Genomic DNA, 26,042 nt, shown 5'->3' with positions numbered 1-26,042 from the left:
CAGGAATGGAAGGAAGTCCCGAATCTCGGCCAGGAATGGAAGACAGTCGCAAGTCTGTGTTCAGATCCGTCTCTCACAGAAATGTTAAACACACAGCAGCCACACGCAACCCGTATCACACGCAGAGCGGAGGAGTCCGAGAAAATCTCGCCTGTTGAAAGATTGAAGGGTTCCGAGAAGGCTTTAAGCTGTAATATTCACGGCCGCCAAGGAGAGACATCAGGAGTTTAGGAATAAGTTAACCTTACCTGGAAAGAGAGAAGCTCGACACGGAAACCGGTTCATGATTGACGGGCTCCCACCTGTCCGGGAGAAAGCCCGACCGCATCATAAGGAAAGGTACACCATGAATGCTTCATTATGAGGCGCTTCTCCAGCAGAGTCGCGTTGAGAGAGAGAGAGAGAGAGAGAGAGAGAGAGAGAGAGAGAGGTCCAGGTTCTTGTTCACTGACGAGTAGGAAGGAGAGAGAGATAGAGAGAGGTGGTTAGGACGTAGGCCTTTCCAGTTCGAGCACCAAAGTTCAGTTGAAAGACGAAACTGAGGGGTTGATATAGCACGTATCGTCCAAATTCCTCTTTGTTCCTCTTGGCTAAAGCAGTGATTCATGTACTTGGTAAATAGTCGACTTAGGTGGTTCGGGTCGTATTAAGAATAGAGGGATTCTTTTGCCTTGGGTATCTAGCAGTTTACATAACCCCAGAGTTAGAAGGTCCTTAACACCTTTCATGTTAATTGCTTAATGTTTGACGGATAGTTTGTAATCTCAAGTGAAAACCATTTCTGTCTTAATCATGATTAATGTATTCCTCGCCCACGTCTGTTGTAGTTGCACAAACATACATCTGATCCAGTTATGTTTGTGTAGCGTTTGTTAAGCGAGAGAGGAATTCACTTGAAAGGTTTCGTAATACTACGCCACAAGGATTACGAGAAAAATTATTATTATTATTATTATTATTATTATTATTATTATTATTATTATTATTATTATTATTATTATTATTATTATTATTAAAGAATATGAGAACAATGGCGTGCTTCGTTATACGAGGGTGAAATAAAACCCTTCTCTTCCGTATCAGGTTTAATAATGTGCTAGAGCTTCATGCACAAGAAAAGTATTATTATTATTATTATTATTATTATTATTATTATTATTATTATTAGCCTTGAATCGGCAAGCAGTTTGCAGAAAGTTTTTAACTAAAAGATACTTCATATTTTGCATTTATATTATTTGACATTATCGATATCTGTTCTGTCACCCCCCCCCCCAAGAGGAGGGGGCTTTGTTTCCAATTTGTTTTTTTTATCGACGTATATAAAACTTCAGTGCCTCCAACATAACTGTAATGTCTTCAACTTCCCTCTCCCACCCAACCCCTTCTCGACCAAGAGATGTCTTTATTTTTTTAAAGTAGTTTATAAAACGGCGTGAAAGCATCGCTGGTAAAAAACGCTGGTCCCCATTCCCCCATCTCCCGTAGGGGGTTATAGTGCCGTCACTGCACCTCATTCGATGCAATGTAGCCATTACTTAAGGTTCTTTGCAGCGTGCCTTCGGCCCTTAGCTGCAACCACTGTTATTCCTATTGCTGTACCTCCGTTCATATTTCTTTCTACCATCTTTCTGTCCACCCTCTCCTAACAATTGTTTCATAGTGCAACTGCGAGAATTTCCTCCTGTTACACCTTACAAACCTTTTACTGTCAATTTCCGTTTCAGAGCTGAATGGCCTTAGTTACCCCAGTGCTTGGCATAATGCAAAAAAATCTATATAAATCAAAATAAAAAAATCTTTCCCCAATCCCCTTCCCACACCTAAGATTTTGGAAGATTGAGCGACTTATCTGCTTGCACGACAGCGCTGGCCATTGATGCCAGCTCAATAATGGAACGGTAAGATAATACTCTTCCCCTTTCCCATAACCCCCTCCCCCCCTCCCTCCGCCCAGTATTTCCAGACAACTAATCCTGAACTACCGGTAAAGGTAGCTTATAAAAGGGCTCCACACGATCGACCGTTTGAACAGACGCCCATTCCCCCCCACCCCCCCCCCCCCCCCCCCCCCCCCCCCCCCCTCCCCCCCCCCACCCCCCCCCCCCCCCCCCCCCCACCCCCCTTTCCCCACGCAACTTTCATCTCCCGAAAGCATCAAATTTCGTTGAACGTAAAGTATATAATTAACGACCTGGCGTCGCAGTAGCGCTGGTTATCCTCGCCGGTACAGTTATAAAGCGAAAGTTCCTTCCGGGCCACTCCGCCACCCCTCCCCTACTCCCGAAAGCAGGAGGTCCGTTTAAAGGTGAGTAATTTAAGGGAGTATCGCGATCAAAGGCAGAAACACACGAAGCCGTCCATAATAAATGACCCACCGTCAGTTTTTATCGTTCGAGAACAATTAATTCATGGCCCCTTCGCTTGGGAGTCAGCAGCCCCTGTGGCCCAATGGATAAGGCATTGGCCTCCTAAGCCAAGGATTGCGGGTTCGAGTCCCGCCAGGGGTTCATTTTGAAGGGCGTCCTTTACGGGTTTTGTGCTTGGGTGGAGTGGGCGTTGCCTCTCGGAGTGTCGTGGTTGATGGTCGGTGAAAGGAGAGCCGAATCAAGTGAGGGAATGAATGTTATAGTATTCAAAGACGCCTGATTTACGTTCGTTCGTTCGTTCCTTCAGACATCGCTGCTTTCGCGAACTTTGTGCGTCTTTGTTGTTTAGTGGTTCATTGTGTGTTCATTTTTCTCTTTCTTCTCTGCACGTTACAGGGATAATCTTTGCTTTCATTTTTTTTTCATTTTCTTGTATAGTCCGAAAAAGTTATTTTCAGATTGTAATCGGAATTGTTTTTTTTTTCTTTTACAATTTAGTGTATATAATTATGGTAACTTTTACCCCCATTTTGCTTCTTTGCGTTTTATCATCTCTCTCTCGTTTTATTTTACTCTCGTCCCATCTGGTCATTGGTTTTGAACCTTTGATATAGGAGGAGGCCATTTTCGTTCATTCGTAAACGTTCCTAAACGTAAACTGAGACGTTCAAAACGGAGTGTAAACTAGTCTTAACCAGTTTCACAATGATTAATAGGCTGATCAGTGATAATTCTTAATATGCATAAATGTGAATAAAGTTTCTAATTGTAGTCCGTTCATAAAAGTTGAAAAAGCACTCAATACTTCCAGTTGAACGCCTCGATGGCGTCGTATGACGTATCTCCAAGGTTAATGGGTCATAAATTAGACGTGTAACTGTAAATTGAATATGAATTTTGTTCGGTCGCAAACGTTTAACGACTCTCTAAAATAAAAAAGTGAAACGTATTCATGACGGATTAATGAATGGTATTACAACATGATGTAGGTAATGATTAACTGTACATCAGTGTAAAATGAAAAAAGTAAAATACAATTATAATGATAATGCTCTTGATTTTCTTTCGTCAGTGTAAAACAAAGAGCTCAAAGGAAAGGAAATATGCGTTGGTGACATCGATTAGATTAGTTCTACGGACTCATGAATTATTTATCAATAATAATGAAATAGATTTCTCGAGTTCATCAGCGTAAAACGAAGCACGGTCGATAACGCCAATGAAAAGCGGCTATGAGAATCGGCGCACGGCAACTGAAGAGGGTTGGCATTTATCGGCGATGACACCGCATACCTTAAGGGCATGCGAGCTCGCGCTAAGTGTGACATCATTTAAACGAGCATTCGCTCGACTTCAGTTTTGTCGTCAGCTTTGGAAGAAATTGTTAATGTATTTTTTTTTTGTTAGTGGGGAGGGGGGATTAAAGTGCAGCATGTTCGTTTTTTTGCAACATTTCAAACGATGCTTGAATTTTTGCTCTACAAAGAAAATTCAATACTCGCAGCGTATGTCAAAATTGAAGTCTCACGTGTTCGGGCTGATGTGACGTCACCACGTGTTCGGCTTAGTTTTGCACTATCCCTAACTGTGCACAAGAAAAGAAGAATGATCGTTAAGTGACACTATGATGTTTAGGCCAGTCCCTTACGACGCTCCTGATTGGCTGTTGATAAGCCAATCACAAGGCTGGAAACTCAGTCTCTCTCGAGTTTACATAGGCAGGATGTATGCTCCACCTCTCCATAAAGACCTCAGGAGAGGTGGAACATAGATCCTACCCATGTGAACTCTCGAGAGAGACTTAAAGTTTCCAGCCCTGTGATTGGCTTATCAACGGCCAATCAGGAGCGTCGTAAGGGACTGGCCTAGACATCAGATGCACGATTGATGTGAATCAACTATAGTTCATGCACACCGTCGAGGCAAGATGCCATAAGACTCCGGGAGACGAACGCGCGTGAGACACACCCCCTTCGCACTTGGTTGAACGTACAGGATGGTCCGAAAGTCTTGTTACCCCTACCAAAAAGTACCAACGATATGGTTATATACTAGTATTGCAATAATACAAAATACGTATCCTGGATTCAGTTTATTCTTGTTACCCCTAAATAGTATTTTAATGTTCACGATTTTTTGTCCTAATATTGTTTTACTTTTTTTTTATTTATTTCAGATGGGTGAAAGCAAATAAACTGAATCCAGCAAATTTTTTCTATTGCTATATTACTTGGTCTTATATTGTTTCAATGTTCTTATTTCGTTCTATTGTTCTTACAGTGAATAAACTGAATCCAGGCCATATATTTTTTATTATTGCAATACATGTACCTCTATTGTTGATACTTTTTGAAAGGGGCAACAAGACTTTCGGACCACCCTGTACATTGATGCTATAACATTCATACGATTGACATTTTCTATTGTTTTGGTGTCAAGGACTTTCCTTATCTGGGAATCTCTATCGAGATAAGAGTTCGTTTGGTGAATGATGTGTAGATTTTGCACTTGGTTAACATTGAAAAGCTGCAGTAGGCAGTTATAGCTTATGACGACTAACGGCACACACTGTAGACTACAAGCTTACAATATGTGAATGACCACACTGTAAGGAGGTGAAGTTACCCCTTAGTCAATAGGAAACTGTAGAAAGTGGGTTACACTTAACTGTTTTATTTTATAGGTCCAGGTTACAGTCTAGTACAGTCTGAATGATAAATAGCTTTTCGTAAAGTGTAATCTTCACTTCTAGAATCATGCATTGAAATAACGAGGTTATATAATAGGATAATGTTTGTATTAATAATGAATAATAATGAATAGAAGAAACTGAATCTATTTCCCCGCTGTATATGGTCGATAGGCACTGTTGAGGATTGGTTATATAAAGTATCCAGATCTAGATAGCACTCTAAGAGCCTCGCAAGATGACTTGATGTTCTTAGATGTTAACAGGTCACATGCTAGCACGGGCTCTTGACAGTTTGATTAGGTAAGATGACAGTTAAATGCTTGGTGCCGCAGTAGCTGGGTAGCATATAATAGCATATAGAAGTGGTTTATAAGTCCATATTCTCTCTCTCTCTCTCTCTCTCTCTCTCTCTCTCTCTCTCTCTCTCTCGGACACCTAGCAACTAGAGTACGTAAGCCGCATGTATTTTTTATTTATTTATTTATTTATTTTTTTTTGCTCCCCCTAGATTTGGAAGTGAATTTTCCCTCAATTCGGACGCATTGTATCCATTATCCACCAGTATGGCATTTCCGCACGGGTCATATACGCTACACATAAACTGCAAATTTGAAGCATTACATCTGGCACCGCGCCACAAATCAGCCACTCTCTGAAGTAATTGCTCGGCCCTGGAGTCCGATAAACCTGTTAAGTAGCGTTATAGTCTTTTGCTCACTGTACTATACAATTGTTTTTTTTCTCTCTCTATTTTAGCCGAATCCTGCGTTTTTCACTCTGTCTTTTCTGGATTTTTCGTTTTTTTTTATTTGTTTTAAGCCACACATCAGAGATTCAGGCGAGTGCGCGCCTTTGTACTGAGACCATATCTCCTTGAGAAGGTACGTTTGCCCAAGTTACCCCAAGAGTGTACCTCTACCCCACGACTGTACCTTCGCCTGTAGACTAGGCTACATTTACAGCAAGAGAGTATCTTCGGTTTTAAGTGGATTTATTTTTTTGCATGATAGGATATTTTAAGCCCAGGTTGGTGCCTTTGCCCACGAGAAGATGACAGTGACCAGAGGGTACCATTGCTAGAGTGTGTGTCCTTGCCCTAAGAAGGTATGGTTAACTCAAGGGAATACCTTTGCTCAAAAGGATACCCTTGCCTTCGAGGGGTACATTTGCCAGAAATGGTATCTTTTCCCTGAGAGTGTACTTTTACCCTAGGAGTGTACAGAAGGGACACATCTGTTAAATGAGGAAGTTTAAAAAAGGTTGGTTTAACTCCCTGGTTAAAAAAGGTTGGTTTAACTCCCTGGTATGAATGAGTAATTGACCTAACCTCCCCTTTGATTTGTTTATGAATTGAAGAACCACCATTTCTTGTCATGTTGATATGACTAAAGTGACTCCTTGGTGGTTCAACCATTGTACTGCTGCCATAATTACTACTGATATGGCTAATATTGTCTGTACTATTATCACTGCAGGTGGAACTGCCTTGTGCGACTATTACTATTCATTATTACCAACTACCTCTACTATCAACTACCAACTACTACTACTGCAACAGCGACTGCTACCACTGTTACTCTACTGTTTTTTTAGATGATTTCATCAGACCTCCCGGTCCTGTATTGATGGAACGCCTGAGTCCTGTATTGATAGAACTGATGTCACCCAAGATATATGGCTATTGCTCTATTTTTAGTCAATCAAATACAATCGTTATAAGTGTATGATCAGCTGTTCTTGTGGGTTCAATATTTTTTTCCAGCTATTCATACTTGACTTTTTTATGCAATAAAATCACAGATTGCGCTTTGAAACGAGAGAGAGAGAGAGAGAGAGAGAGAGAGAGAGAGAGAGAGAGAGAGAGAGAGAGAGAGAGAGAGAGTCTGTTGGGGTAGGGGGCAAGAGAAATTATTTACACTAAGCTTGCCTTTTGAAAGCACGGATTCTTACTGTTATGAACCGCTTGTTTACGCACGTTTTCGTTACTAAGTAAAATATTTAACTTATTTCATACGGTATCATTTATATTGTTTTCTCTGTCAAATACATTACGTCAGACTTTTTCGTAGCAAACTCTCACTTAGTTCTAGATTTAATTCAGTAAAGACTTTGTTCCTTAATCTTGTAAGTTTCTCTGAAAATTAAGTCTGCTGTTCTGAATTTGGTGGATTATATAATGATTCATGTGAGCCTGTTTTTATGCTCCATAGAAGTTTTATTTTGTGTATGTTTGTGTGGTTACGCCACAAGGGGTCTGATTTTTTCTCTTGTAATTGACTTTCATTTTCTTTTTTTCTTTTTGGGGGTGGGCGGGTTGGAGTGAGTACCGGGAGAGAGGAAGACATGAAAAGAATGGACCCATAGGATGTAGTATGGTGCGTTATTCTGTCAGTGTTTTGTAACCTAAAAGTTTTGAACTCTGCCTTACATAAAATTAGCATTTTTAGAAGCTCGGAGCGTATTGTATAATTCCCAGCCTCGTCTGCAAACTACAACAAAGCAGAAAACAGCACGAAAAGGGTAACTTCAGCTTTGTCTGTTTTATCGCAACCACCAATCTTTATTAGTTGTTATTGCATAATAACTCATCGAGTTGACTCACTGGTGGGTCTCCGATACTACTTCTACTACTATCGAGTTAAGGATATTCAAGGATTAAAAACTGCGTAGACATAAGGTCAGCTTAATTACTACTGCTACAACTATTATTGGTGTTTCTTGGGATACTACTACTGCCACCATTACCATTATTTCTGCTGTTAATTACTGTTACTGCTACATTAGGCAAACGTTAATTTCCGTAGCAGGCAATCTCATAGCAAGAGTGTGCCGTTACTATTACGATTACTGCTACCACTGGCACTACCACCATCGCTACCATGTGGGTATTCCAGACCAATTTAATTGAAATCGCTACTGTTCCTACTATCAGTGTTGTGTTGACTACTATTACTGCCATATGATTCCTCAAGGAATAAGTGACTGTGTTGAAACAAAGCCAGTGTAATTACTACTACATATATACTACTATGGTGTTTCTATTGTTACCACACCATATGGGTGTTCAAAGCCGGTCCAGTTAATCCCACTATTACTTCAAGGTCCATGAGCGTGTTGATTCAAACTCAGAGTGCTTTTCCTATTACTGTTAACTCCTTTTCATGGAGAAGCTTAACTTAGCAAAACAACAACAACAACAACAGCTGGCTGTGCATACCATAAAATGTCTTGTCAAAGCCTTTCCCGACTGTGGATGTTTTATAACGAGATGAAATCGAATAACACACGTACCGTCCATGTTAATCTCCTTGACAGAAGCCTCATGATAGAGGCTTTCCATCTTGTCTCTCCAAGAAAGGTCTCAAAGTTCGGGTAATTCTAGGGTCACTTCGGGGTCGGCACCGACCAAAGTGAGATTAACCCATTTTCCCTCCATTTGGTCGCAGCTTACTCTTCAGGCTTCACACTTTTTTATCACTCATCATAGGCGCTTCCTTCCTCCATGTATACCCCCTCCCCCCCCCCCCCTTCCTCTCCTCTGCCCTTTTCCCTCCTTCCTCTATTTTGTACTGCCTGATTAGGATGCTAGCCTTGATGAAAACCTGGTTCGGTTTTACATGAGTTTTATTATTATTATTTTATTATTATTATTATTATTATTATTATTATTATTATTATTATTATATTATTATTATTATTATTATAAAATCCTCATAGTAGCACGAATATTCAAATGGAGAAGCACATCCACAGTTAATGTAAATGTACATATATTTAAATTTAAAAACAGCAAGGATAGCTTTCGGGAATCTGTTCGGTTCTCCGAACAGATTCCCGAAAGCTATCCTTGCTGTTTTTAAATTTAAATATATGTACATTTATATAACTGTGGATTTGCTTCGCCATTATTATCATTATCATTATCATTATCATTATCATTATCATTATCATTATCGTTATCGTTATCGTTATCGTTATCGTTATCGTTATCGTTATTATTATTATTATTATTATTATTATTATTATTATTATTATTATTATTATTATTATTATTATTCAAGAGAAGAACCCTATTCATACGGAACAAACCCACAAGGGCAATTGACCTGAAATTCAAGCTTCCAAAGAATATGTTTTACGTTCGAAAAAGTAACAAGGTAATTGGAAATACAGAAAGAGGAGATCAGCTATTAGAAAAAAAAAAACAAATTAATAAATAAATATAGATTTAAGTAAAATTAAATAATTTTTGCCTCTTCACCTAACCACTGAGTTAATTATCTGGTCGTCAGCGAAAACGAGCTAACTTGCTGGCACAAATTGCAGAACAGAACTGGAAAAAACAATAAAGTAAAGGAAAAGGAAAAATAAAAAAAGCTAAAAACAACCGGGTGAAGGAACAACTAGTTTAAGTTTAAATGTTTGAAGTGTAAGGAAAATAGTTTGATTGTTACTTAGGCAAATAAACTTTTCATTTTTTGTTTAAATTTTATATAATTTGGCATGATTATACGCTAATGCGCGCTCGTGGGCACTCATATATGTTTATATGCTTAAAAAATCACAGAAGATGCACATGACTTCATTAATAAACGAATACCACAGGAAAATTTTAGGCAGAAAATTCAAACGCTTTCGTCTTTACTAAGACATTATCTTAGTAAAGACGAAAGCGCTTGGATTTCTGCCTATCATTTTCCTGCGGGATTCGTTTATATGTTTATATATATAGCAACTTTTTTCACGATTATTGATATAAAATGAGGTGACACGTTCAATCTCGTGGTCGTTTGTCCGCCATAATGAATCAAAGATGGAGGTCATTTTGGGTCAACAACGAATCTTTGCAAAAATCGTAAATAATGATTTAAATAATGATTTAATGGTCAGGCTAGGTCGGGTTTACTTTGGTACTGTAAGCTAATGTTACCAGAATAATTTACTAACACTTAAATAATAAGCAAAGATGCACCAAATATCAATATAGACATCAAAGGTCAAACGTAGTGTCATGGAAGTGCATTTGGGACCTAATTCAGGTCATGTGGCAAAAATGAAGGTACATTTCTATGATTACATTCAAAGTGATTGACCATTGCCTTCTTCATATAAAATTGCGTTTATCATCTTTTTCCAGATACTAATGTAAAAGGAATGTGGCCATTCATCTGGCCTATCGTCTACAGTACAGCTCATTCATGATGAGACGAGCAGTAATTTGAATTTGTGTGTCATTTGTTAGCATGTAAAAGGTAGTCAAGCAAACAGTAAATTCACTATTGTAGATTCACATCACCCGTGCATCTAATGTCTAAGCCAGTCCCTTATAACATTCCCGATTGGCTGTTGATAAGCCAATCACTTGGCTAGAAACTCTGTCTCTCTCGAGAGTTCACGTAGACAGAATGTATGTTCCATCTCTGCAGAGGGGTACGTCTTTCAAAAGTATCCCTCAGGAGAGGTGGAACACACATTCTGCCCATGTGAATTCTCGAGAGAGACTGAGAGTTTCCAGCCCTGTGATTGGCTTATCAACAGCCATTCAGGAGCGCTGTAAGGAACTGGCCTAGACATCTTATGCACGGGTGATGTGAATACTATACTATAGCACCCATGACGGTAGGAACGTTATAATAGAGCCCTCAAAAATACTGCAGGATGGCTTGTTGAACAATGTATCAGAGCTCTGAGATATAATTGGAAAGCTTGCTTCACTGCTTGAAAACCCCACAGAAAATCAAGAACATTAGCCAGCATACCGTTTTTGAACAAGCATTTGACGATTTCAAATTGCGTGGCTGCAAAACGAGTCACTTGTTCTTCTGTTGGAGCAAATTCCTAAATGAAATAGCTCCAGTCTTGCATGATTTAACTAGGTCCTCCCGTGAAGGGGATTGGAACCTGCATTTGTCAGCTGTGTGTCGTGCAATACCACTGTGCTTTGCATTTGATAGGATGCAGCATTCTTGAAAGGTGTTTTTTTTTTTTTTTTTTTTTTTTTTTTTAAGAAAAGGAAGTGACGTACCGATTGACCAAGCCCTTGAAAGAGTACAAGTCAACCAAAAGTCAGTCTGGGATAGTAGGTTTCACTTGCACAAAAGAGGCTGTTTGTAGATGGGATGTAATAAAGCGCGACAATGCAAGTACAGAAAGTTCTTGTATGAAGCATGTGAAGTGGATGAGGATGATGAGTACACTCTTCATATTTTCAAGATTTATGACATAAACAGGTGCAGAGTATGTTGCCTCCATAATGGGGTACACATTACAACGTGGAAATCCCTTTTATGTTGACAAGCCAACCGGATTAATTAATATTTCGACTTTCACCAGAATTAACAGACTCGACAGATTTCCTTTAAAACTGCTTTGCCTTAGGTAAGACTGCTAGAAAAAAAATTTAATCACGTTTTGAGAAGAAATCTGCAGAACTTATGGATTCCATCCTCAAAACAAGGATGAACATCAAACCTCCACCAGCCTAGATTAATTACGACATAATAAAGAGACTGCTGAGTTCTTGCGAATCATTGACTATGCTCGCTTTAGAAACTTTGATCTTCAAACTTTGCTAAGATCTGAATTAAAGCCAACCTCCCCCCTACTTAAAGGAAGGATTCATACGTAAATCAATAAATGCTGACTTTACTTCTGAGTTAAAGAAATTACTCTCTAAGGAGACACCGTCATCAACTGTGAATCGTCGAAGCTTTATCATAGACTTCATGGGGCATGTCAGGAAAGTTCCAATGAGGCGGATGAAATTGAAAACAGAGACTTTGCATAAAACCCGTGGAATTCGTTTCAGTTTCATTCAAGTACATGCAGTCGCATTCACTTTTTATTTGATTTGTACAAGGATTGGAGTATTAAAAGCAGTGAGCGTAATTGGAGAAAGAAAGCAGAAGTAGTTGTAGTAACGTACATATCTAATTTGGATCAGCCTTGACCCGTTGAGATAGAAAAGTTCTGAGCCCTCTCGGAAAACAAGGTTCCATTTTAACGTAATTTCATTACATGGGTTAAGGAAAACTTTACTGATAATGTCTCTTCTTGGGTGGAGGAAGCAGACGAACAAATAAAGCTTCTTGTTAACCATGCTGCCAAAGTTGGGAGATTTAATAGCATTGTCATTGCATTTCCAGACACTTGATGTTTTTGTGTCTGCAATACACCACTATAATAAATTGAGGAACTTGACTGGAAGGAACTCTGGTTCATGTATGGCCGCAATCAGTCTAAAAGTATAGTTCCCATTGCTGTTAGGATCATGGACTCGGTTCTCGCAGATATATTGCTTGGAATCCGTGCACTTACTGGTGCCACACTACTAGCAAAGTAGGCACGAAAACAAAAGCTTTCAATCTCTTGTGCGACTTTGAAAAAGAAGAAATTAATGACGAGATCATTACTAATGCTGAGATGTTCCTTCTCAAATGCATAACGTCATGTAATGTTGAGGTTTGCTTCATTTATCATACAGAACATCATCAGTTTTATAGAGTGATTTCCTCCTACATCTGCCTGTATCAAGCAGCATATTCTAAGGGCCTACCCTGCAGTGCTACATGTGACTTCATGCTCCATTCATTGAAGATATTCAGATGAATCCTTTGGACTATGGATACATGCTTGCTGATGGCGAACATTTGTTACCAGTAATCATGGCAGAAGCAAACGTTCCAGACGAGTTCCCAGCTCCTTGTAACTGCTTAAAGAGTGTGGCCAAAAGTTTGCTCATGTCGACAGGAAATTGCATGTTGCCATATTTGCAAATGTGAAGACAATTCATCATGCAAAAATCTGCTGAATCCAGAACAACCATGAAAGGACTGAGAACAACATCAGTAACACTAGCAAGGACTCTGCATGCACATTAAATGGTGTTCAGTTTTCTATTTGTATTACTATTAGTGATGACGTAAACATATGGAATTACGTGCTATTTTCGTGAAATTACGTAATTTTGATGTTTAGTTAAAATAAATTATCAGGTTGGAATACAAAGCATAAAATTTACTATGTGTCTGTAGATATCCATTTTAGCCCTTCAATTCTAAAATAATATCACCATCAAATTTCTTACAAAGTAAGCACTACTGTGTTTGCAGAACTATTTCTATAATATCATAAGCCGTGACCCTAAATGGCCGCCATTTTTAATTCATATATGTGACGAAAACTTTAATTTTTTTCTTGTGGATTCTTTGTAGGCCTTAAATTCTAATAGGATTTTTTTTCCCAGCATCAAATTTCCTTTTCAAGCAAAATATAACATGCCTATAATTGTAGAAGTATACAGCTGCGCTATTTAGCACCAGGGTCCAAAATGGCCTCCATCTTTGATTCAGTTTGGTGGACATAATACCATGAACCCCGACATGCCACCTCTTAATAGATATCCAGAAACATCATATTTACAATATCAAATGTCAAAAGGAGGTGATACATAAGTGCATACAGTGCCTTAACGCAGCTCCTAGAGTACATGTGGTCAATATTCGTAAAAAGAAAGAAAGGAGGTCTAAAAGTTTAGCTTAATTGAGGATTTTAAGAGAAAATCAATATCTGAATTAATTGCTATAATTACATTAGAGCAGAAGAATAACATAAGGGAGCTCTAGGGACAGGTTCCGTGACACCTTCTGAGGTTAAATGACAGTGTAGTGGTGCCACTGACTAAAATAATGCTCTAAGAAATAATGTAAAAGAAAATGAGACAAACATAAACTCTTGTGAATTATATATTGAGGAATCTTCAATCATCGAAGCTGGATGAAAAGAAGGGCACTGTGGATGCTAGGGTGGGATGGGGGGGGGGGGGTGTGTTAAGTTAATATATTTGCTGAAGGGCACAAAACACTCATAGATGCCACCTTTTTGTCACGGTTGGCCCTTTCTCTCGCACACGCACAGATAGCAGAAAGTTTGGGCTTGAAATTAATGAAATTCGGAGAGCTCCAGCATTTGGAAGTAATGGGCGAATAATGATTACGCTTTATTGCTGTCTATTAGTGCGTAATTGATGTTCAGGAGGAGCCTTTGTGTCCTCAGTTATTGTTAGTGTAATAGTTAAATGTATCTGTGTTTTGAACCTAGGACAGGATGTCTACACGATAATACAAGTCATTTTTTCGCTACTACCAGGGATCATGACATTATTAGAGTTTCGTATTACGGTTCTTAGTTTATAAAAGCCATAATGATGTTTAAAAGCGATTTTTAACTACTATATCAGTTGTTCTATGTGTATATATAGATGTATGTTTATATATGTACATATAAAAATATATATTTAGATATATACATATATATTATATATGTATATAATATATGCATTTAGATATACATATATTTATACTCGTACATAAATATAGATATATACATAATGCATGTGTAATTGGGTTGTTTTTATTCCTTTTTTATTCTTATTGTTTTTTCGTTTTTCATATGGAAATTCAGTTCTCCATTAAGACTTGATATGTGGGTGAATGGTGTTTTAAGATTGTTCCATTCCATTATACCTATATTCCCAGTGCTTGGCCTTTGGCCTAAATTCTATATTCTATTCTGTTCAATAATAATAATGGCACTGCTTTCGTGAGGCATAGATGAGCCACTAATGCTGACTGCGAACTATTGGGTGTATTAGTGCTGCCATTGCCACTACTACTACTCTACTACTACTACTACCACTATCACTGTAAGCACTGGCCTTGTAGCATCATCATTTTTAGAAGCAACTCGCAAAAGAAAACTGGAGAAGAAGAAGAAGAAAAAAGAAATAAATGTCCAACGAAACTTGCGACCTAAACGCAGTGGAAACCTGTCAAGAATCACTAAAGAAATTCCGTCTCGGACAAAACCCTTCCATAACTCTCTCTCTCTCTCTCTCTCTCTCTCTCTCTCTCTCTCTCTCTCTCTCTCTCTCTCTCTCTCTCTCTGAGAAGCATCTTCGTCCTAAACTCTCAAAGAGGTAAAAAAAAGAAAACTAAAAGTTGCAGTAACGAATTCGGGGGAAAAAAAATCGAGTAGGTCAGGCTTATCGACCCGACTCGGCACCAGTGTGCGAAAAATAAACCAAACATTTTTTGCTCTCTCTCCGCGGCAAGGGATACTGACCCGTCTCGCACTAGGGGATAGTGACCTGCCTCCCACGATGGGGATACTGCCTTCAGAGGTCACACTGTTCTTTAGATGTCTTGCTACTGTTGCAAGATATTTTTTTTTCCTTTTCTCGAGATGGTAGAGAGAGTGGTTGGATGGGAGTCTGAGAAGGGTCTATGGCGCTAAGGCTCACAAACCCAGGCCTTGATCTTCGTCGACGTGTATTTTCTTCGTCTCTAGTAACGATATGTGCCCCAGCCATCGGTCTCCGTCATTTCGGTGTCGACTCTGAGGAAACCCTTCCCCTCCCCCCATTTCAGGGTCTCTCGAGATTTGGTGCCATTGTTAGCGAAGGCCCAGAGGGAGAGGAAGGAAGGAGGGAGGGAGGTAGACGAAAAAGCGGGAGATGGAGGGCGAGAGAGTCTGCTCAAAGGCGATTTTATATTCTGGTCGCAAATGAAACTTTCGGTCCCTATAAAATAAAAGTTCTCATCGATAGGATTTTATAAGAGGCAGGGAAGTGTGTGTGTTGGGGGGGAGGGGGTTGCGCTGTGGATGTCGTAGCATCACGCAGGCGTTACGTATGTACGCAGGCGCAGAGTTGGGAATAGTTTCCCTTGATTGGCAGCTAAATTTCGATAATTATCTTTGTAAGGGCATTGTTTTTCCTCAAAATAAATTTTTTTTTCTCCGGAATTATTTGTAGGGATCATTCACATCAAATTCACATCAAGTGGTACATTTTCAGCAAATTCCGGGGGAATGTCACCTATGAACCAGGAACCAGAGCTTCAAAGATTCGAGTCGAATTTTGTGTGGATTTCTTCATCCGAATCCAGATCTGGATATTTCTTTCCTTAGTCTGTTAAAGGAGGATTATTCCGTAAGAATGCGTTATAGTCCTGTTGGGCATTATTTTGTAAGATTTTGCAAGAATCCGGTTGAGGGTTGTTCTATAAGCTTTTGTAATGACCAGGTTGTGGAATTTTTCATTATTTTATAGTAGTCCTGTCGAGGACGATTCGTCAAGGTTTTATTAAGATCCCGTTAGAAATGTCATTTGCTTTACTCAGAATTAAAGGGGAAGGTGGTTTGCTGCTGTTCATGATCTGCCTAAAGTAAAAAAAAATGATTTTAATTGTAATAAAGTATATTCTATTATTCCCTTCCATGACAGAATGATTTTAATTTTAAGAAAGTAAAGTATATTCCATTATTTCCTTCCAATATTGTTAACGGTCTGCTTGTCCTCTCTCTCTCTCTCTCTCTCTCTCTCTCTCTCTCTCTCTCTCTCTTTGAAAAAGAGTCCCAACATCAACTGAGAAGTTCGGTCGGTTTCAAGGAATAGAATTGCGCGGGGAGGAAGGGTTCCTTATCTGAACGAAATATCAATTTGTAAAATATACCCAACTTTTCCATTTTAGTTCACTCACGTACACCTTAGGAACTCCCTTAGGTGCTTTCACTATTATTATAAAAAGAAATATCTCTCTCTCTCTCTCTCTCTCTCTCTCTCTCTCTCTATATATATATATATATATATATATATATATATATATATATATATATTTATATATATATATTTATTTATTGCATGCGCTCGTAACTGTAACAGAGTCTTCAATCTAATGTGTTACTTGGATGTCGAAGGCCTTCTTTCAAGTAACCTGTATCACATCACCTGTGTACCTCTTTGTAGGTCTTCCTCTTCTTATCCCTCCTACCAACGAATTGTACACTTCACCAATTTCTCTGCATTCTTTCTACATGACCAAACCATCTCAAAAGCTTTGAACTATTGTTTTACTTACATTAGCCATTTTACTATTTTTTTTTACGGATGTAGACGCCATAGCTCAGCCTTTCAATTCTTCCTATTTTATATATCATGTAAGGTTCATCTGTAGATTCAACGTTTCCTCCTTCATTCTTATTCAGCCTTCGCGCTTCATCTCCAGAAGAGAGAGTAGACTCAACATCTTATTCATTCCCCATGTTGGCTTCTGTAGACGTTCCAAGCTTCCTCCTCATCTTTTGCACACACGTGTGTGTGTGTGTGTGTGTGTGCACAAACATTAAGCTACAAATGTCGTTTAGTATCAAAATAATTCAACCAGGGAATAAGCACCGAAGGACGCCTTTATATAATATAGTGGGATCTGTAGGAATAATCTTTGGAGTCAAACGGCAGGACACAATCATAAATGATACCCACAGGGAAATAAGAAATTTCATGTATAGGTCATTTATGGTGACCGGGGGAAGGGGAGCGAACTGGGACATGTCCTTTTGTACAACGCCCCTGGGAGAATGGTGCATGAAAGTTGGAAGACTCGGACCTGATTGGATGAGAACTGTTAGAAAGAAGGCTAGAGATGAATGGAGTTTGTGGCGGAATTCATTGATTCTCTTGCATTACACGGCTTTGGAGGTGATATATCTGTATATATATATATATATATATATATATATATATATATATATATATATATATATATAATATATATATATGTTTATTATACGCACACACACACACACACACACATATATATATATATATATATATATATATATATATATATATATATATGTATATATATATATATATATATATATATATATATATATACATTATATATATATATATATATATATATATATATATATATATATATATATATACAAGGAATTTTTCCTTTTCCTTTTGCCCTTAATTGGGTCAGTCAAGGGCGAAAACCCCCTTTTGAAATGTTTCCACATCCTCTTTTTATGCCTTCACAAAGGGCTCATCAGCAATCTATTGATTCTCTCTCTCTCTCTCTTCTCTCTCTCTCTCTCTCTCTCTCTCTCTCTCTCTCTCTCTCTCTCAAAGATTACGTCAAGTACCTATAAGAGAAGGTTTTTTAGAATTCGAGCAGGAAAGACAAAATTTGTAGATCTAATCTGATATTAATTTGAACTTTTCCTTCCTAAAAGAAAACTGCATACTGTACTCCGCCCCCCCCCCCTCCCTCCAGTTCTTACTCATTTGGGATTAGCTTGTTTATCAGATCAGTTAAAATAATGACATATAATGATAACTTGAGCCTTGAAGAAGTGGAGTGCAACACGAGTTTTTTTTATATACTATTCTTCAAAGAACATATTAGCTTTGAAGTTGAATAGAGAAGTCAGTTACGAGGATGAGGTCGAATACAGATGTTAAGGTTTCATTGACGGCATGTTTGTTTGTGTTTGAGAGAGAGAGAGAAAGAAACTGACTGTGATGTTTTATACTGACAAACACTATCGCGGATATAATTGAGATGTGCAATATTTGGGACTAAATTGTAAAGAGAGAGAGAGAGAGAGAGAGAGAGAGAGAGAGAGAGAAGAGAGAGGAGAGAGAGAGAGCGCTTTTGCATGCATAAATACCAGAGAAACCTCTTTGAAACCTCTTTGAAGTATCCGGTAAAAATGGTTTCGTTGTGAGATACAAGCTCTTTTCTTCTTTTAAGTACAACTATTTTTTTTTTTTGTCAGTATGATTGTAACACATAGTGAGTTTACCCTAATATTTTTCTATTATTTTTTAAAAATTCCTTTGTGTGCTCCCTGAGGTGTATTGAAAAATTATTCTTTTTTTTTTTTGTCTTTTTGAGCGCAGCATTTTTATTTATTTGCCTTTTCTGGGGTTTTGTTCGTAACCGTGTAAAGGTTTTTCCAGAAGTACTATTTTTTTTGTTTAATTTAGTTTGTATTCAGTGGGCGTTCGCTTAACCTTTATTTTTTCTGAATTACTTTTTTTTTTACCTTTCTATCTTTGTGATTTTTTACTCTTATTTTTATGTTTCCTCACAGCCTGGTGAGATCATGGTAGCAGTGTTTGTTACAAGTCTCTCTCTCTCTCTCTCTCTCTCTCTCTCTCTCTCTCTCTCTCTCTCTTTGTTTGCATGTGGAATCATAAATGACGAGGCTTTGTCAGCATTTGAGAATTTTTCAGTATCCCTCAAAGGACTCATGACATTACACCGAACCTGTCCCTACATAAACCCCTCTGCATCTTCCAGTGACATACCCTAACTCAACTTTGCTTAACCTACACTTACTCAACCCTTTGGGAATAGCCAAAATGGCCATTCCCATAAAAAAAATTACGAATGTTGACAAGCATCAATATATAAAACACGTCCTCGTCAAACAAACCCAACCTTATGTATCATGATCTCATCTGCGTCCGTCTTTTTTTTCTTATATATTCAATCACAGGACTCCGAATTAAGTTCTATATTAAACCTCCCAATATGCTAAGCTCGCGCAAACCTATCCTCGCAGGGGACACCGTGTTCTTTGCCCAGGAGTGCAATTCTCACAAGACACAGTTCTTTGTCTATGAGTGCCATTCTCACAAGACACAGAGTTCTTTCCCCATTAGTGCCATTCTCACAAGACACACAGTTCTTTGTTCAGGAGTGCCATTCTCACAAGAGACAGAGTTCTTTGTTCAGGAGTGCCATTCTCACAAGACACAGTTCTTTGCGCAGGAGTGCCATTCTCACAAGACACAGAGTTCTTTGCCCAAAAGTGCCATTCTCACAAGACGCAGTGTTATTTGCCTAGGAGTGCCATTCTCACAGGACGCAGTGTTCTTTTCCCAGGAGTGCCATTTTCACAGGATGCAGTGTTCTTAATCTAGGAGTGCATTTCTCACAGGAGGCAGTGTTCTTTGCCCAGGAGTGCCATTCTCACAGGAGGCAATGTTCTTTGCCTAGGAGTGCCATTCTCACAGGAGGCAATGTTCTTTGCCTAGGAGTGCCATTCTCACAGAACGCAGTGTTCTTAATCTAGGACTGCATTTCTCACAGGATGCAGTGTTCTTAATCTAGGAGTGCCATTCTCACAGGAAGCAGTGTTCTTTGCCCAGTGTAATGGTAATCGCTTCATAGCAAAGAATTACGAGTTAAAGGAAAGGAAAATGCATCTTCGAGAAGTTCTGCAGCACGGATGTTTTCGCGCGTGTGTTGGAAGCGCTTGTTCTCATGATGGTTCTTGAATCGGCAGGAGTTTTGTGGAACTTGACAGGCGCCGACGTGACATGAGAAACGCCGCGATTTCTGATGCAATACCTCGTCTAGATTCTTCTAAGAAGTTCCGGTAATCTTGGGAGTCTGTGACGTTCGCTGTAGGCCCCGCCCCCAGAATGCCGTATAAATACGACGGACGAAGTAGGAGAAGGCAGATCATCAGTTAGTCACAAAGTAAGAGATCATTAGTAAGAGTCTCAGATTATCAGTGAGAGATCAGCAGCAGAGATCGTCAGAGAAAGAGATAAGAGAAGAAGGAACATACGAAGGATCAGAGAGAAAAGGGCGCCCCAGAACTGGTCGAATTCTGGTCAAGTCGTCGTCGGGAGTGGACGACCGAGGCATTTCGACGTAGAGCAAGCCTTGAGAGAAGAAACTTTCTATTAGAGATTTCGAGGAGTTCCTGCCCTTCGAGTATCAAGAATAGACATTGCCTTCCGCAGTACGGAGTCAAGAAGACGACTAAAGTTCAAGCGTTCTCCTTTGTGAAGCCATCGCTTCAAGTCGCAAAGCTGGCCAGCAAGTATTTGAATTACCTCACTTCTTCCCCAGTTCACGCATTGTAAGATTTTGCCTTTTTTATGTAAATAGGAGATACCATTCTGCATTTATCTTTGTTAATAAGCATGTAAATAAACCGTTGTTGTGTTTGTGTATCTTTCTATATTCGTATCCCCAGTTTCAAATGATGGTGTTGAATTCCTTTTGTTTATTTTCATATCGAACCCGAAGCGGACCTCTCTCTCTCTCGGTTCGAACACCCAGGAGTGCCATTCTCACAGGAGGCAGTGTTCTTTGCCCAAGAGTTCCATTCTCACAGGAGACAGTGTTCTTTGCCCAGGATTGCCATTTTCACAGGACGCAATTTTCTTGGCCCAAGAGTGCCATAATACTCTTCGAAACTAACCTAATTCTCCTCTCTGACTAATTAATATATTCTGGAATAAATAACTATGAAAACAACCCCTCTTCCAAGTAAACTGGGAAGTGTAAAACAACCCCTCTTTTTATGGTGGAAATAGACATAATTTTGTTAAGCTAGTTAATAATGATAAAGCACCTAACGTAAGTTTATTTTGATATGGTCTTAAGCCAGCTTTATGTAACACACACACCCACACCTACCTTTATATTATGTTTATTTGCTTCTATATATATATATAATGTGTGTGTGTGTGTGTGTTTGTGTAAATATATATTAGTCTAATTACATATTGCTGGCTCAAGACCACAAAATGCGTTCCATGAGTGCTTTTCTATTATTAACTGTCATAACAACTAAATGGATATTCCTGTAAAAAGTTAAGGATGTTGACAAAACACGAATTTATGAAGAAAATTGTTTTTAAAATCCATGCTTAACAAAAAGAACCTGACTGTTCAAATTGAATTTTCATTCTCTTACGTTTCATAATTTACCTGGATTCATATACGAGTAGAGACATCATCAGTCTTACAAGCTGCCAACTGAAATTCGAAGAGAGATCGCTCTCGTAGGTTACTGCAGGGAGGAGCACTAGGTTTGGTTAGTTTGGATTAGTTACGGCATTCTTGGGGTGGGGCACTGCGTCCTATGCGAGGTTAGGGTAGGTTAGAATTCGGTGAAGTTTGATTTAGAAGTTAAGTTGGATTCCTGTGGTTGAGTATGGGGTAGTACCAATAAATTTGTGACTTTAGTTTTCAAATTTACTCTCCTTTTATATTTAGTTTATTGATTTAATTATTTATATCTTTGTAAAGATGCACACCCAACTAAGTCAGGGTTTTGTTTTTCGTTGATGGCAGTCTTACTCGGACGTCAACGTACTACGTCCGTTTGTCTTTCTCTATGCCGTTATGGAACCATTGCTGTTAATTTGCACGGGCTTATTGCCACGTAAGGGAAACCATGTTAGAGAACGCCTGGTGTCTAAACGAGTATTACAACGGTTCACAAGGATTAGGATGTCTCAAAGACTTTTTAGTCCGTCCGAGGAGACATCGTGTGCTCACTTATCTCTAGGAGCAGGTTTTACAATTTATTCACAGTGTTCTAATGATTTTGTGTAGCTTCACTTTGAACTCTTCCACACTGCTGTTGTTCACAACGTCTGGTCGCAGTTTATTCCATGTGTCACAATATCTTGTATGTGAAGAAGTTCCCACAGTAGGCTGTGTTGTATCTTTTCAGTTCTAGTTCCCGTCCAGTATAGCTTCTCTGGTTTTCGTTTAATGTGAAGAATTACTGTCTACTTTTGTTATGCCTTTCAGTATTTTGAATGTCTCAATTAGTTGTGCTTGCAATCGTCGTGTTTCAAGCCATACATGTTCAGGCTCTCTAGTCTTTGGTAACCTGTTTGCCTGATGGATGGAATTAACTTTGTGGAAGAGTGTTTGTCCGCTCTCTATTAACGAGGGTATTAGTGTCCAGAGAGAGAGAGAGAGAGAGAGAGAGAGAGAGAGAGAGAGAGAGAGAGAGAGAGAGAGTTACTACTACTTTCCCTTCTCGCTCTCTATACCGCAGTCGTGACCTAGGCCAAGAGAGACATTTAAGGGAACACGCCGAAATCCTCGCTCCTTTTCCGGTTCGAGAATCGATCGCTGGTCGCTCGAGTGCGCTAAACATGGAAGAGAGAGAGAGAGAGAGAGAGAGAGAGAGAGAGAGAGAGAGAGAGAGAGAGAGAGAGAGAGAGAGAGAGAGAGAGAGAGAGAGAGATACATTGTGGAGGGAGAGAAATGGTGTTTTCGGGGGAGGGAAAAGAGGACTCTCAAATGATGAGAATTTCTGACTACCAGCCAATACCAACAATAGCAATACAGCTTTTAGCTCACGCCCACACAGACATATGCACACACACACCACACCCCCATACGCCCACAATAAGAGTAAATACGAGTTTGAAGATAAATCGTTGTGGGATGAAAAAGAGATACTTATGACATTGTCCTTTTTAACCCTGCGTGGTTTTGGAGGTTGTCTGTGTTGTGTTCGCTTATTTTTCATGCTTTTACTTCTTTTCTTGGTTTTATAGTCTTTAGAAAACCACGTAATAGTTATCTGACAAGGGTGTGGCATCTGAGATTTGTAATCAGCCTGATATTGTAAGTGTCCCTTAGATTGAGTAAAGAGACATGGAAAAGTCGGAAGAAGGAAAAAGAGAACGTAAAATGTTCAAAATACAAATTGTTTTAATTGGTATAAAATCTTCAGTTACTGACATTACCAAGATTCCTGTTACTACTTTGCGGTATTACAGAAATAGAAAACCCGTTAAGGCCCGTCCCATATCAACCTAACACTGCATACTAATATTAACCATATATCTTATCTGTGGTTTGGTGGTTTTTCAGTAAGTAGTAGAGTGCTTAGTGCTCTTCACTATCACCTTATCTCAAGTTTATTTGCTGCTACTACCGTTATCATTCATTAGTATAACCAGTAAGAATAAAAAATAATAATACCCCGATGGTAAGGAACCTTGATGGCTTTATCTAATGTTGATTAAAGGAAACTGAAAAAAAATATTAACTCCCAAAGGGAGACAGTAAATATGCCAGTAAATTAAGGAGAACTGTAGGACATGCGAGAAATTTAATTCAGTTAATCACTGTATGTGAAACTCTAGTTTAGTAGATGTTTGCGGACTTGGTTCTGGCTGACATGCGACAATCGTAAAATATGAGCCATAATTATGTCTAGTCAGGCAGCATTAGTTCATTTTCTGAGGGTACTTTAAAAAGTGTGCCAACTCAGTTTTCTTTTTATATGGTTAATATTTATACATAACTAAACAAAATTAAACTTGTCAAACTGGCTAACTACCTTTTCCTAATGTTTCATTGATGCAAACTTTCGCATTGTAGACATGCATGATAACGGGTGTCATTTATGATAGAAAGAAAATTATGAAAATCACCTGCACACTTGGCAGAATTGCTTCAGAATTCAAGGACTATTCAGAAATTGAGAGAAGAGAACCAAGCTCACTCCGTCATGAAGTTGGTGGGAGAAGGAGTCGTACGATGACTTCAAATGCTGCAAAAATTGGAGTGGCAATCAAGAAGCAGGAGAACCCTTTACTGAAGAATGACATGTTTAATCTTGAGACATATCCTGTTACTCCAAGCATTGTTTCTGGGAATATTGAAGAACGTCACAAATTGGGACGCGAGGCATTGAAATAGGAGCTACAGTCGCAAACCAAAGTTAGGGGCCAGTTAGGATCAATTCCACACGAAAGGAATCTTTTCTCAGTTACTTGTCATAGCTAAGAGTAGGCCAGACTTTGCAGTAAAAGATACAATTGGAGACTTTGAATTTGCGGCTCCTACATCAAATTTCCATCCTGATCTCTGCTTTCAGACAAATCACTCTTGGTATCCTCAGTTCTCAATATTCCTTTCCCAGAAGTTGCATTCAAGTATGACTCACTGAACAGTTTTCCTTAAGTTTTGATAATGTCTGCCATGTGTATAGTCAACATGGTGTCCTAAACCACCAGATCTATCAAATCCAAAGCATTTTCCTAGGAAATTTATTGATATTGTGGCTAGAATGAGCGCATGTTATAATGAGATCAGGGTTGTTTTCGACTAGTATCTACTTGGCTCTCAAGGAAAACACTCGTGGTAAACGAACATTCAAAGCAACACCAATTTACTATCATGTCAATGATGATACAGAAATCTCGCGTCTGAAATACTTTCTTGCACATAACAACACGAAAGCAGAGCTGACTAAATATATTGGTAATAAGCTTATTAATTATTACCCAGGCAAGTCACAGAAAGTGATTATGTATCACTCACACAAATATGAAAGCTAATTGTTCTCTATCTGATGTGGATTGTACGACAGAGATGGCTGCTGGAAAACTGAGTCACGAGACCAGCTTGTAATTCGCAGTGCATTTGATGTGATGCAAAAAGATCCCTGTTCCAAGCTTGATTTTTGTCGGTCGATATTGATTTTTTTTTTGTGCTGCCCAAGACGACCACTCGATATAGAAGGAAGGGTGAAACGATCTCCATTCAAGAAAGCTACACTTGGCTAGGACGGAAAAAAAAAAAAAAAAAGAGAGAGAGAGAGAGAGAGGAGAGAGAGGCTACAAGCACCCATTGGGTGGTGTGCATTTAAGGGACAGACAACAACGGTTGCTAGAAAAGGCACGGTAAGTCATTTCAAAGGTTTGACGGAAGCTGATAACAATATCTTGGATGCACTTGTTGCCTTTGGTGTATCTAGTGAGATGCTAGACTGATCTCACACCAAATGGAAAGGTACTTGTGGCTACTTTACAGAAATGGAGACATTTCTGAATGCAGTGTAAGGGACTTAGTTAGGTGTTACTTACACAAAAGGGTAAATACGGCAACAGGTAACCCCCAACTTCAGTGACATTGATTCCACACACACCTAGGGCTTAGTGTATGACTGGTTTGGAAGTCCTCAAAAAAAAAAAAAAAAAAAAAAAAAACCTAACACACAAGTTCCAAGTCCCTTCACATTACTACTAGAATTAGTTGGCGCCCGACTGATGCCAGTTTACTACATTAATGCCCCTGCTTTTGATGCTCGGCTAGAAATGAGAAAATACAACTGTAAAACAGGATGTATTACACAGTCATGTGGACGTACAAAAAAATAAGTTGCTTTGCTCAGATGTGTGTGGATGTGGTTATGTCTGTAGGAACGTAGTGGATGAGACACCAGCAGATACAGACGACAGTGAGACCTTGTTGAATAGTCTTGGTGCATTTTCATCCAAGGAATGCTATATGATGATTTAAATTGCTGACTTATGAGTGTCAAGTGATTGAATTTTTGCAGAA

At 38.9% G+C, this 26,042-nt stretch overlaps 1 long non-coding RNA gene and 1 other non-coding gene across 3 annotated transcripts in view; both read left to right on the top strand.

Annotated features, from left to right (window-relative positions):
* The window catches only part of LOC135197003 (uncharacterized), a 900,249-nt gene that overhangs the window by 59,348 nt on the left and 814,859 nt on the right, over positions 1-26,042 (top strand). The gene's annotated exons all lie outside the window — the stretch shown is intronic.
* On the top strand, positions 2,438-2,510 carry Trnar-ccu (transfer RNA arginine (anticodon CCU)). The gene has a single exon. It is a non-coding gene; the product is annotated as a tRNA-Arg (tRNA).

Source organism: Macrobrachium nipponense, chromosome 18 (genome assembly GCF_015104395.2).
Source record: "Macrobrachium nipponense isolate FS-2020 chromosome 18, ASM1510439v2, whole genome shotgun sequence".
Lineage (NCBI taxonomy): Eukaryota > Metazoa > Arthropoda > Malacostraca > Decapoda > Palaemonidae > Macrobrachium > Macrobrachium nipponense.
The sequence above is the reverse complement of the archived record's forward strand: the minus strand, read 5'-3'. Positions and strand labels throughout refer to the sequence as shown.